We start from the raw sequence: 12,678 nt of genomic DNA, 5'->3' as shown, positions 1-12,678 counted from the left end.
AATGTTCCCCTATTAATTTAAATGGAACAAACATCTAAAAGGAGAGATAACTTGCCCAAGGCCGAGAGTGGGCATGACCCCTGCTCTTATAATGGGGCCAACGAGATATACGGGCCCTACAAAGAATTTGTGACGTCACACCTGACGTTTTGTCAGCCACACTTTGCGAACGCTGGGCTCCGTGCACGACCCACGGGAAATCAATATTTCATTGAAAAGGTACCCACTAAAGATCTTAATTTTGTCATGTGCTATCGAGAACTTGCGTTTAAGCACGAAGTCAAGAATTAGGAACATCGTCTGAAATAGTTACTCGCTCCCCGCCGGAGACGACTGCTGGCACTCGTAAGACCTGCAGTGTCACGTGCTGTGGCGTACGCGCAACGGCTTGTCTTTCTCGTGGGCCTCGTCTTACAGCGCGTGACGTCAGGGGAGTAGGACAGGTTTGAGCAGCATCTGTGCTACATTAATGAACAGGAAGCCAAGGAGGGTCCAATAATTTGCAGCGGAGGGGGTGCAGAAACGTGGTATTGAATGCTACCCAGTGGCCGATTTTGGTTCCGCAGATGTGTACTTTAGAAGGGGGTGTCTTTTTTTGGTTACTGTTTTGTTTTTATTTTACAGTATAGCTATCTTCCTAGTTTCACAGGGCTTATTGTTTCATTCACTGGTCTCCTCTAATTTAAGACCACACATGTTCGCACATATGCTGATGAACCAAGACTACTTATAATTATTTTAAATATTAAAAGTGCAGATTTAGGGTCTCTCGGGGATGTGTTATGAAAAGACTGTCAAGCGCGCGGCCTTTTTCCGACGTTTCTGGAATGGTTGATATAACGTGATTCCCTATGCCGTTCCAGTTTATTTATAATGCGTTGACTGAAACGGGTTATTCTGTTGTGCTGACGCATTGATGACTTCGAAATCATTTTATTTTCCGTGTTCAGAATCGCTTTCCAAAACGGGACACCACTATGATGTACACAAGTACTTTCCAAACGGCAGAATCTTTGAGATTAGGGACTGAGCGGAGAGGTAATCGAACTGCTCGGCTTGTGAAAAACGTTGAGAAGTGGTGTCGCCGATATCGATTCAGATATCGGAATACAGCGATATGATCTGCGAGGTTGCACCGCCAGCGTTGGGCCAAGCCACTAGCCTTCACTGAAAGCGACGAGTTGCTTGGCAGGCACACCCTTCTCCAGCACGTCGTCTCACGTAGAGAGACTCCATGATTTCCGGGGAAAGTTAGGAAAGTGGTCCTAAAACCACCTGGTAGACGCAAACCAGAAGACATAGTTAATGTCGTGTTGTTACATTCCTACCGTCTGCTGTATTACTACCACTCTGCTTACTACATTGGATTTAGTATACGTTCTGATCCAACTGTTACTTGCTTACAATCGACAATCATAACTCGACTGCGTTTCGAGACCAGTTTGTAATCTACCCGTGTGCGTTTTGCCTAATAAGTGGGATGTGCCTCATGCTACCACACGAGGTACCGCAGGTGGTTGAAGCCATCCTTCATCTTTGAACAGTGCGTCACGATCATGCCCTTTCTGCCTCAGAGAAGTCTGTTCGCTGAATGTTACACTTCGACCTCCATTTTCACCCCTTTGAGAAATGGTCGTGCAACAACTGCGCCAGGTGACTTCATCAGTCGACACAGGTTTGAAGAAAGGATGTCAGAATGCTGGTAGACGACATCATTTTGATCATGACTGACGAGGCTTCATTTCCATTTGTTGTGAATGGCCACACAACAGTTAAGCTACTGAGCACCCGAAATCCTGCGAGAACTGCATCAACAGGTCTCTACGAGTAGAGAGACTAAGCTTATCTCGATACACCATTAAAGGTTCTTTATTTATGTTTTCGTGGAAACGGGCAAACAGTGCCTGTTAACATAGATCGCTACCTAGCCATGTTGGCGATTCCCTGTTTAGAATTAAGACGAGGAGGTATTAATCTCAAACAGTGTGATTTCAGCAAAATGGCGCGACTTGCACACAGAATGGAATGTGGAATGGCCTCTTCGATCACCAGATGTCGCTTTGTGGCTGTCTGCTTGACCAGCAGGCGACACCTCGGCCTCTGCCCCTGGCGAAATATGCGGGCCACGAAGCAGGCTGGCAGTCAGGTGGGCAGCAGGTACTCAGAAGCGGTGCTGCTAGCGGTTTTGCCCGTCCAAATGACCGTAACAGATCCACACGTAATACTGGGGTGCCGCCATGGCGAAAACTCATAGGCCGTAAATTATTTCATAGCTGTCGCAAAGTAATATTAAAAAAGATACGGTTGTGGCAGCAAGTGAAACAGAGTAACGAGGCAAGGAAGCACGTCTAAATACCCACTCTGTAGATGCAAGCCGGCCGCGGTGGTCTAGCGGTTCTAGGCGCGCAGTCCGGAACCGCGCGACTGCTACGGTCGCAGGTTCGAATCCTGCCTCGGGCATGGATGTGTGTGATGTCCTTAGGTTACCCGCATCTCGTGGTCGTGCGGTAGCGTTCTCGCTTCCCACGCCCGGGTTCCCGGGTTCGATTCCCGGCGGGGTCAGGGATTTTCTCTGCCTCGTGATGGCTGGGTGTTGTGTGATGTCCTTAGGTTAGTTAGGTTTAAGTAGTTCTAAGTTCTAGGGGACTGATGACCATTGATGTTAAGTCCCATAGTGCTCAGAGCCATTTTTTTGTCCTTAGGTTAGTTAGGTTTAAGTAGTTCTAAGTTCTGGGGGACTGATGACCACAGATGTTAAGTACCATAGTGCTCAGAGCCATTTGAACCATTTTTTGTAGATGCAATAGTACTTTAGGTGTTGACGATGGAAGAAATACATGTACTTAGTATCTTTAAAAATTAATAACTTCCAAAGGTCGTAAGCGATCTTTATGAACAAAGTGTCAAGCGATAGAGCTTGAATAGCCTTAACTGAAAACAACTTCATAATTTATGTCAAAGCAGTACCATTTGAGTTATGGGCAGGAACGTTGGTTCCGAGTGTTAAAACTCAATTTAGTGCAAAATAAATAGCAAAAAAATAAATGGAGCGCCTATATCTAACAGTAGAGTAAAATAACTATGTAGAGGTTTATTCTTCTCAGGTTTAAAATAGGTAACAGTAAATCATGCTAATTTTGACTATTTCTCTTAATAAGTTTCAATTAACCCAAAAATCAACGACCTCGCCGAAACAGTCATGTAACCACCGAAAATCTGATGAAATTCTAGCTCTAAATAACGTGTAACGCCTCTGGTAACGATAAGTTTAATGCAATTTTTATTCATCATAAAGTTCACGTGCAGGCAACGGAGGACATTATGATATATTTATTGCTAAAGAGACAATCAAAGTGGCATTTTTCAAGAGCTCAAAACAATCAAACTTGCAAGCGCGAGTCTCGTACAATGTACAGATGTACGGTTTTGTTTTAAATAGTGTGTTCAGTTTGTGTAATTTTGTGGGCTTTGCAACGTTGCCCGTGGTGAGTTACTTTTCGAGGTTCGTGGTTAACGCATACGCTAATGACCGGCGTGTCAGTCGCAACTGAGGTGATTGAAATTTGTTAGGCGAAGAGTCCTGGGACTTCCAGAATTTCTTCAGGAGTTGGGGAACTTTGAGAAGCTTTTCGACAGTTGTGCTTGTGAACTTTAAGTCTGAACCGCAGCGTCGTGTTTAGGAATCTGTGAACATTTCTGCATAGATTTGTGAAATTTGAAAAGTAATCGACAACCGATTTTTGTAACTTTTACTTTGCTGAGGCGGACTTAATGCAGTCTTGAGCGAGCCTGCAAATCAATCTTTCGTTGCACTCACAGTATTAAACGAGGCCCCAATAAGCATTTTAACTATTCAACAGTGCCCAGATCCTGTTAAGGACATTTGTAAAATTTCGCCAGTCCTAATCCTTTCTGCAATTTAATCAAGTTAGACGAAGTTAACGGAACAGTACCAGCGCAATGTGGCCGCTGTGTGGCAGTCACCTGAACACACGTGAAGGCAACAAACTTTAAAAATTAGCCACGCACTTTGTTAACCACTTTAACACAGAGAGAGTCTGTAAAGAGCGAGTTTGTGCATCGCAGCCCGCGCCACAAATAGATTCGCATAAAAAAATAGTTAAAAAAGCTTCCGTGAGCCAATACTGTGGTGTAGTCACTCATAAATCGTAAAAACGTATACGGGCTTATTCGGCCTTGTCCGGCGGAATTTTTCTTTGGTTAGCATTCATCGTTCAAACACCGCGCTGCCTGGCCTCAGACGCTCGGTGGCTCTCGGTCGAACACGCACGTCACTTCACTTGGAAATGCCGCTAAAACTCTTAAAAGAATGGTCAACGTGATCTTAGCACACCTTAGATCGTCTACGCAGAGTGGCGATTTCTTCCAAACCAGAACTTGCTGTCGTCAGAGACGTCTTCTGCTCTTGAAGTGCTGGAAAACATTTTTCGTATAGCTTCACTCATTAAAGAGATATTGCGGGCGAAGCACAAGATATCTTAAGATCCACAGTATCTGACAAATAGCTTCCTTACTCGTGACGTCATAATAAGTTCATGCAGTCACCACGAGCTTCGTCGCGGGCAACTTTCTTCACTCAATATTGAAAGTGATAATTTTAGACGACTAAGTTATGCAGATATTATAAGTAGCTTTATTAGTACCAAGCTTAGATCTGAAACTAACAAGAAAATGGAATTAACTGAAACTTTCACGTTAAGGCTGATGGTCTGGGAAAGTATAGTATTTTATTTAAATATAAGTAAAATTTGAGCCAACGGCCTTGCCTCAGTGGTAAAACCGCTTCCCGTCAGATCACTGAAGTTAACCGCTGTCGGGCTGGGCTAGCACATGGATGAGTGACCATCCGGTCTGCCGAGCGCTGTTGGCAAGCAGGGTACACTCAGCCCTTGTGAGGCAAACTGAGGAGCTACTTGATTGAGAAGTAGCGGCTCCGGTCTCGTAAACTGACATACGGACGGGAGAGCGGTGTACTGACCACATGCCCCTCCATCTGAGCATCCAGTGGCACATGTGGTTGAGGATGACGCGGCGGCCGGTCGGTACCGTTGGAGCTTCAAGGGCTGTTCAGACGTAGTTTAGTTTATCAGTAAATTTTGCCTAATTGATAAACTCCTTTTGTTATCTTGAATTTACCTAACAAACATGTCTGCTTACTGTTACATTATGGTGCTTCTTTAAATTTAAATACTGCTTTTTGCATGGTCGTGAATCTCAGATTTTTATACTTTTTTAAAAGAAGTATAGTTAACCACAGATATGTTGCAAAACTAACTGATATACTTTAACGATTTAAATCTTTCAGTCTCATCCTTTCTTCAAATCACAAAGCGTATAGTAAGATCTTATACAGTTAAACGATAATCTTAAATGCTGCGTTGTAAGCGTTTAATCAGAAAATTGCTCTAAATCCTATTTTTTTGGGATAGATGTGACAAAGTTCCCGCTGTTGAGTCCATACATGAGGTTCAGCCAGTATTCTATATCAGGTAAATACGGCACTGCTCCCTGTTGTCACACTCATAAATAGAAGAAACAGCGACAGGCTATACAAAATGTCCGCTAAACAGTCACGAAATGCAGGAACACGCATTGTTTAGTCGGGATACCAATATGATAGTGAGAAGTCAAAAAAATTAGTAAGCAGCAAGGATGCAAAGTAAACTGATAAACTACTCCCTGAACGATGCCTACTGAAAAAAATAAAAATAAAACTGGCTATGCAAACTTTAAAATATACCCTTACATTGCTGTCTGTAATTCGAGCAAATATTGTTGGACTTGCGATTATTACTTGATTGTCTGCAAATATGAAACTCTGAATGGATTTATGACTATTCATGTCGTTATCAAAACTTAGTTACCTACAGCAATTTTTAGGGCCAATGTATTAATAAAATTGGTATCCACCTCCGTAAGCGAGGCCGTTAATGTACGCTTGTGCTGTGACGCTCGGCTCGTGGCAGTCGGTTCAGGTGCTTATACTGAGAATTTTCTTCTATGTGTACACAGAACTCGGTCTCCGTAGCTGACTGCTTTGCGGGAGGCCTCTGTTCGATTCCTGGTGCTGCCACAGATTTTTCCTTGGCAGGAGGCATGCTACGGGGTACACTCAGCCTCAGGTGGCCAACTGAGGAGCTAATCGACCGATTAGTAGCGGTTCCACGTCAAGAAACACGACAACGACCGGAAGAGCGGTGTGCTGACCAGATGTCCTCCATACCGCTTCCGATGGGGACATTGCGAAGAGCGACACGGTGGTCGATCTATCAGAATATCTCAGATAAAAAGAACAAATGAGAAATAATATTTCTATCAGAAATACATTGTATGGAAAAAAAATACATTGTGTGGAACAAAACGAAGACACGCCAACTTTAATACTTTGTTGCATTATATCTCGCCATGTCACCCGTACACTTGTACCATGACGAGTGCTGCTTACAAGGGAACCTCCCCATCGCACCCACCTCAGATTTAGTTACACTCCTGGAAATGGAAAAAAGAACACATTGACACCAGTGTGTCAGACCCACCATACTTGCTCCGGACACTGCGAGAGGGCTGTACAAGCAATGATCACACACACGGCACAGCGGACACACCAGGAACCGCGGTGTTGGCCGTCGAATGGCGCTAGCTGCGCAGCATTTGTGCACCGCCGCCGTCAGTGTCAGCCAGTTTGCCGTGGCATACGGAGCTCCATCGCAGTCTTTAACACTGGTAGCATGCCGCGACAGCGTGGACGTGAACCGTATGTGCAGTTGACGGACTTTGAGCGAGGGCGTATAGTGGGCATGCGGGAGGACGGGTGGATGTACCGCCGAATTGCTCGACACGTGGGGCGTGAGGTCTCCACATTACATCGATGTTGTCGCCAGTGGTCGGCGGAAGGTGCACGTGCCCGTCGACCTGGGACCGGACCGCAGCGACGCACGGATGCACGCCAAGACCGTAGGATCCTACGCAGTGCCGTAGGGGACCGCACCGCCGCTTCCCAGCAAATTAGGGACACTGTTGCTCCTGGGGTATCGGCGAGGACCACCCGCAACCGTCTCCATGAAGCTGGGCTACGGTCCCGACACCGTTAGGCCGTCTTCCGCTCACGCCCCAACATCGTGCAGCCCGCCTCCAGTGGTGTCGCGACAGGCGTGAATGGAGGGACGAATGGAGACGTGTCGTCTTCAGCAATGAGAGTCGCTTCTGCCTTGGTGCCAATGATGGTCGTATGCGTGTTTGGCGCCGTGCAGGTGAGCGCCACAATCAGGACTGCATACGACCGAGGCACACAGGGCCAACACCCGGCATCATGGTGTGGGGAGCGATCTCCTACACTGGCCGTACACCACTGGTGATCGTCGAGGGGACACTGAATAGTGCACGGTACATCCAAACCGTCATCGAACCCATCGCTCTACCATTCCTAGACCGGCAAGGGAACTTGCTGTTCCAACAGGACAATGCACGTCCGCATGTATCCCGTGCCACCCAACGTGCTCTAGAAGGTGTACGTCAACTACCCTGGCCAGCAAGATCTCCGGATCTGTCCCCCATTGAGCATGTTTGGGACTGGATGAAGCGTCGTCTCACGCGGTCTGCACGTCCAGCACGAACGCTGGTCCAACTGAGGCGCCAGGTGGAAATGGCATGGCAAGCCGTTCCACAGGACTACATCCAGCATCTCTACGATCGTCTCCATGGGAGAATAGCAGCCTGCATTGCTGCGAAAGGTGGATATACACTGTACTAGTGCCGACATTGTGCATGCTCTGTTGCCTGTGTCTATGTGCCTGTGGTTCTGTCAGTGTGATCATGTGATGTATCTGACCCCAGGAATGTGTCAATAAAGTTTCCCCTTCCTGGGACAATGAATTCACGGTGTTCTTATTTCAATTTCCAGGAGTGTATAAGTTGGCACAGTGGATAAGCCTTGAAAAACTGAACACTGATCAATCGAGAAAACAGGAAGAAGTTGTGTGGAACTATGAAAAAATAAGCAAAATATACAAATTGAGTAGTCCATGCGCAAGATAGGCAACATCAAGGATAATGTGAGCTCATGAGCGCCGTGGTCCCGTGGTTAGCGTGAGCAGGTGCGGAACGAGAAGTCCTTGGTTCAAGTCTTCCCTCGAGTGAAGAGTTTAATTTTTTATTTTCAGTTTATGTGACAAACTCTTATGTTTTCATCACTTTTTTGGGAGTGATTATCACATCCACGAAAAGACTTAACTCGGGCAAGGTAGAAGAATCTTTTTACCCATTCGTCAAGTGTACAAGTTAGGTGGGTCGACAACATATTCCTGTCATGTTACGCACATGCCGTCACCAGTGTCGTATAGAATATATCAGACGTGTTTTCCTTTGGAAGAATCGGTTGACCTATGACCTTGCGATCAAATGTTTTCGGTTACCATTGGAGAGGCACGTCTTTTCGTCTACTAATCGCATGGATTTGCGATGCGGTCGCAAAACACAGACACTAAACTTATTACAGTGAACAGAGACGTCAATGAATGAACGGACAGATCATAACTTTGCGAAAATAAAGAAAGTAAACTTTTCACTCGAGGGAAGACCTGAACCACGGACCTCTCATTCCACAGCTGCTCACACTAACCACGGAACCACGGCGCTCCTGAGCTCATACTATCCTTGATGTTGCCCATGGACTACTCAGTTTGTATATTTTGCTTATTTTTTCATAGTTCCACACAACTTCTTCCTGTTTTCTCGATTGATCTGTGTTCAGTTTTTCAAGGTCTATCCACTATGTCAACTTATAACTAAATCTGAGGGGGGCGTGATGGGGAGGTTCAAATGGTTCAAATGGCTCTGAGCACTACGGGACTTAACATCTTAGGTCATCAGTCCCCTAGAACTTAGAACTACTTAAACCAAACTAACCTAAGGACATCACACACATCCATGCCCGAGGCAGAATTCGAACCTGCGACCGTAGCAGTCCCGCAGTTCCGGACTGCAGCGCCTAGAACAGCAAGACCACCGCGGTCGGCTGCGATGGGGAGGTTTCCTTGTTAGTGAAGCAGCCTGCTTTATATAACAATCTGTGGCCATTACATGGCGTTAAATGCAATTTGGCTTGTGAAATAAAATTCAGATTTTCGTCTAATAGTCAAGCATATAAAAAATTATCCATAAAAATAATGAACTGGAACTCTCACAGTAAAGTTCAAGGTAACGTCTACAAATTGAACATACACTCGTTTCGCGAAAAATAGCTGGCAGTCATTTCATACAAGTAATCCACAGGAATACAACGGACAGTTGTATTACACAAATATAAATAGCGATCAAGATGGACAATTATATACAAAAATTTTCAGTTAATTTTTGGCTGGTATTGGGACTTCTTGATCACGAGACTTCGTATCAGGTTCTGGAATTAAGTTCTACAGGGTGTTTCTAAAATAAACGTAAAAAAAGAAAATGAGAGGGCTGGTAGAGTAGGTAATAACAAGTAACTGTCGCACAGCAACCGACGTCCGCATCCCTTAGCGTTCGAGCGCTAGACAATATTTAACAGCGATCGCCGCCGGGGAGGTAGGCATACAACCTGCCATCCGCGGTGAAATAGTAGCAGGTATTCCGGGGAGGGTAACACCACGCGATTTTTTCCGGCATTTGCTGGCATGTGAATGCCTGTTTGATATAATGTCGTAGGTCAGGGTGTCAACAAACGGAGGCACACTTGTGTTTGGTTCTGAACAGAGCGGTGTCTGAATCGTCGAGTGCCAGATCTGCACACGTTCATCGCCATCCACAGGTGTCTCTCTTAGAGCAGGTGCACTTGAGGTGTATCGTCCACTGACAAAGTATCATAAAGGCGCACGTGCATTTGAGGCCCACATCGAAACCCGATGCATTCATTTTGTGATACAGATGCGAAGGCCGGACACGATCGTCAGTGCACCAGAGTTTGAAGAGGAGGCGTTAGCACAGCTGCACAACACGCCCTCTACAAACTCGAGGAGTGTTGCTCGAGATATAGGTATTCCACGGTCGGGCGTGTGTGGAATGAAGATCATTTGCATCCTTATCGGCTTCAGATAGTTCAAATATTCGGGCTGGTTTGGTAGGCGATAATCTGATTGGTAAGTACGTACATGCTCTCCAAACGACTGAACGCAAACAGGTACTTAATCTTGCTAAGAGAAACATTGCCACAGTTATTGGAACATGTCCCACACAACGTGCGACAGCGCATGTTGTACCAACATGATAGTGCATCTGCGCATTTCGCTCTTGCGGTGCGGCCGGTGGTATGACCTGCACGTTATCCCGACTTGACATCCCCCGTGTTTTTCATCTAGACACAACTGAAATCTGTCCTCTAAAAACACGTATCGAGACGGATGAAAAGCTGAGAGTGCAAATTATGGCAACCTCTGATGCTGTCACAGTTTTCCACGGATGTTTGAAAGGGTGCGGCAGACACAGGCGTCGTCGTACGGCATACTTTCAAGCTGGAGGGCGCAATTTCCAGTTTTTTTTTGTAATTGTTTGCAAATAAACGACATGAAACACCAACCCCACCTCCCTTTTACTTTGATGTAACAAAGAAATTGAAAACGTTGCCGTGGCGACCTGCTACCATATAGACTCGGGTGGCGGTTCGTATGCCTACCTTCCCGGGACGGACGAAGCTTTTAAATAACGCCTAGCACCGAACGCTAAGGATTCCGCCAAGGGAGCATAGTGTTGTCACGGTAGCAAAGCACTAAAAGCAGAATAGGTCGCTCAGAAGATCTCAGTGACTTCGAACGTGGACAAGTCAGTAGATGTGACCTGAGTAACAAATCCATCAACGACATTTCAACCCTTGCAAAGCCGCCCAAGTCTATTTCTGATGGTTTGATTGTGGAGTGGAAATGTGCAGAGGCAGCCACAGTTAAACCAAGACCAGACAGTCCCCATGTCCCAAGGGGTCGTCGACCATTGCGGAGGATGGTTATAAAAAATTACATGAAACCAGCAGAAGGAACCACTCGTATTCCACAGCGCTAGCAGCAATACCTTAGAGGAACAGTTCGGAGACGAAGCCTAATTATATCAGCATGGCTAGCATCCGTGAAATGTTTGTGGACAATATCATTCTTGAAATGGATTCGCCTGCGCAAAGTCCCGACCTGAACCCTACGGAACGCCTTTGGGATGTGTTAAAACGTCGACTCGCTCCAGACCCCAGTGTCTAATAACACAACCTTCTCTGGTTTCGGCTGTCGTAGAAGAATGGCCTGCCCTTCCTCCACAGACTTTCAAACACCTGTTGAAAGCGTCCGCAGCACAGTTCAAGCCGTAATAAAGATGAAAGGTAGACACGTCCAGTATTGATGTCCACGTTTAGGCGTGCGGATACTTTTGATCAGATAGTTTACATATAATCATAGTAGTCAGCTCCACGCCGGCTGGGGTGGCCGAGCGGTTCTAGGCGCTTCAGTATGGAACCGCGCAACCGCTACGGTCGCAGGTTCGAATCCTGCCTCGGGCATGGATGTGTGTGATGTCCTTAGGTTAGTTAGGTTTAAGTAGTTCTAAGTTCTAGGGGACTGATGACCTTAGAAGTTAAGTCCCATAGTGCTCAGAGCCATTTGAACCATTTTGATGTCAGCTCCACATCAGAACACTGGAGAGATCACACACATCGCGATGGAAAGGTCAGTCTAAGCAAAAAAGAAAGCAATTCGGCAGCTCAACCTACCCTCCGCGTGTCTCCTAACCAACAACATCATATGACTTTCTCTCAGTGAAACTGATGACAAAGAACACCTATTTTTTCAGCGCACAGGAAATGCATTGAGATAGGTAAAGTCTGACTCTATTTGAGATAGTCTTAAACCCATTGCTATTTTGTTGTTAGTAAAACTAATATCCACTGTTTCGAAATTGTACGTTACTTCTACACCGAGTCAGCTCGTCTCGAAATTGTTTCAGAACGTATACTGTCTTATATTTCTCGTTATTGCACTTTAACTACAAGCCAAATCTAATACTGTTTTTATCAGTTACTTTCCTCGTAACCGTTAAATTCATTCATTGGTTCATTCATCGTATTCTGTAAAGGTCATCAAGAAGGAGAACTTCATAGATGTGGAATGGATAAAAGTCCATCGTAACCAAAGTCAAGCAACTCGTAGGAACTTAATCCGCACACTGCATTAATAATAAAGGGTTCAGTTTGTATTTTTAGGTTATCGTGGGCTTCACAAACTGAATAAATCACTATACATTTCGGAACTGCGTGTCAGTTTCGTCAAGTTGAAACATACAGTGGTCGTACATTCGGGATATTCTTTCAGAAGGAAGATTCGCAGCAGCTGTGTATTCCGATGGTAGGTTTTTCCGCTTGACAAAGGTGAAAAGGAAACTGGTATAGCACGGCGGACAGTCGGTGCCTCGCAGGCGAGACAGCACGACAGTCGTCGGCACGACACGGCGCGTGCGGCGCATGCGTACGGGCGACAGGTATGCGTGTGACGTCACCGCCGCCGTTGCGCACCTGCAACGACCGCGCAGCTGCCGTCCACACAAACGCCGCTCTTCGTGCCGAACCCCCACAGGAACCTTGGCTCGGCAATTATTTACTTTCACGTTCCACTGAGCACGTTCGCAAGACCTCAATATAATAAAGAAAGTATC

General features: G+C 45.9%; 1 protein-coding gene across 1 annotated transcript in view; it reads right to left on the bottom strand.

The window, feature by feature from the left end:
- LOC126457534 (ankyrin repeat domain-containing protein 6) overlaps window positions 1-12,678 on the bottom strand; it is a 722,889-nt gene that overhangs the window by 97,560 nt on the left and 612,651 nt on the right. The window lies entirely within an intron of this gene.

The sequence above is a fragment of the Schistocerca serialis genome, chromosome 2 (genome assembly GCF_023864345.2).
Source record: "Schistocerca serialis cubense isolate TAMUIC-IGC-003099 chromosome 2, iqSchSeri2.2, whole genome shotgun sequence".
Taxonomy (NCBI): domain Eukaryota; kingdom Metazoa; phylum Arthropoda; class Insecta; order Orthoptera; family Acrididae; genus Schistocerca; species Schistocerca serialis.
The sequence above is the reverse complement of the archived record's forward strand: the minus strand, read 5'-3'. Positions and strand labels throughout refer to the sequence as shown.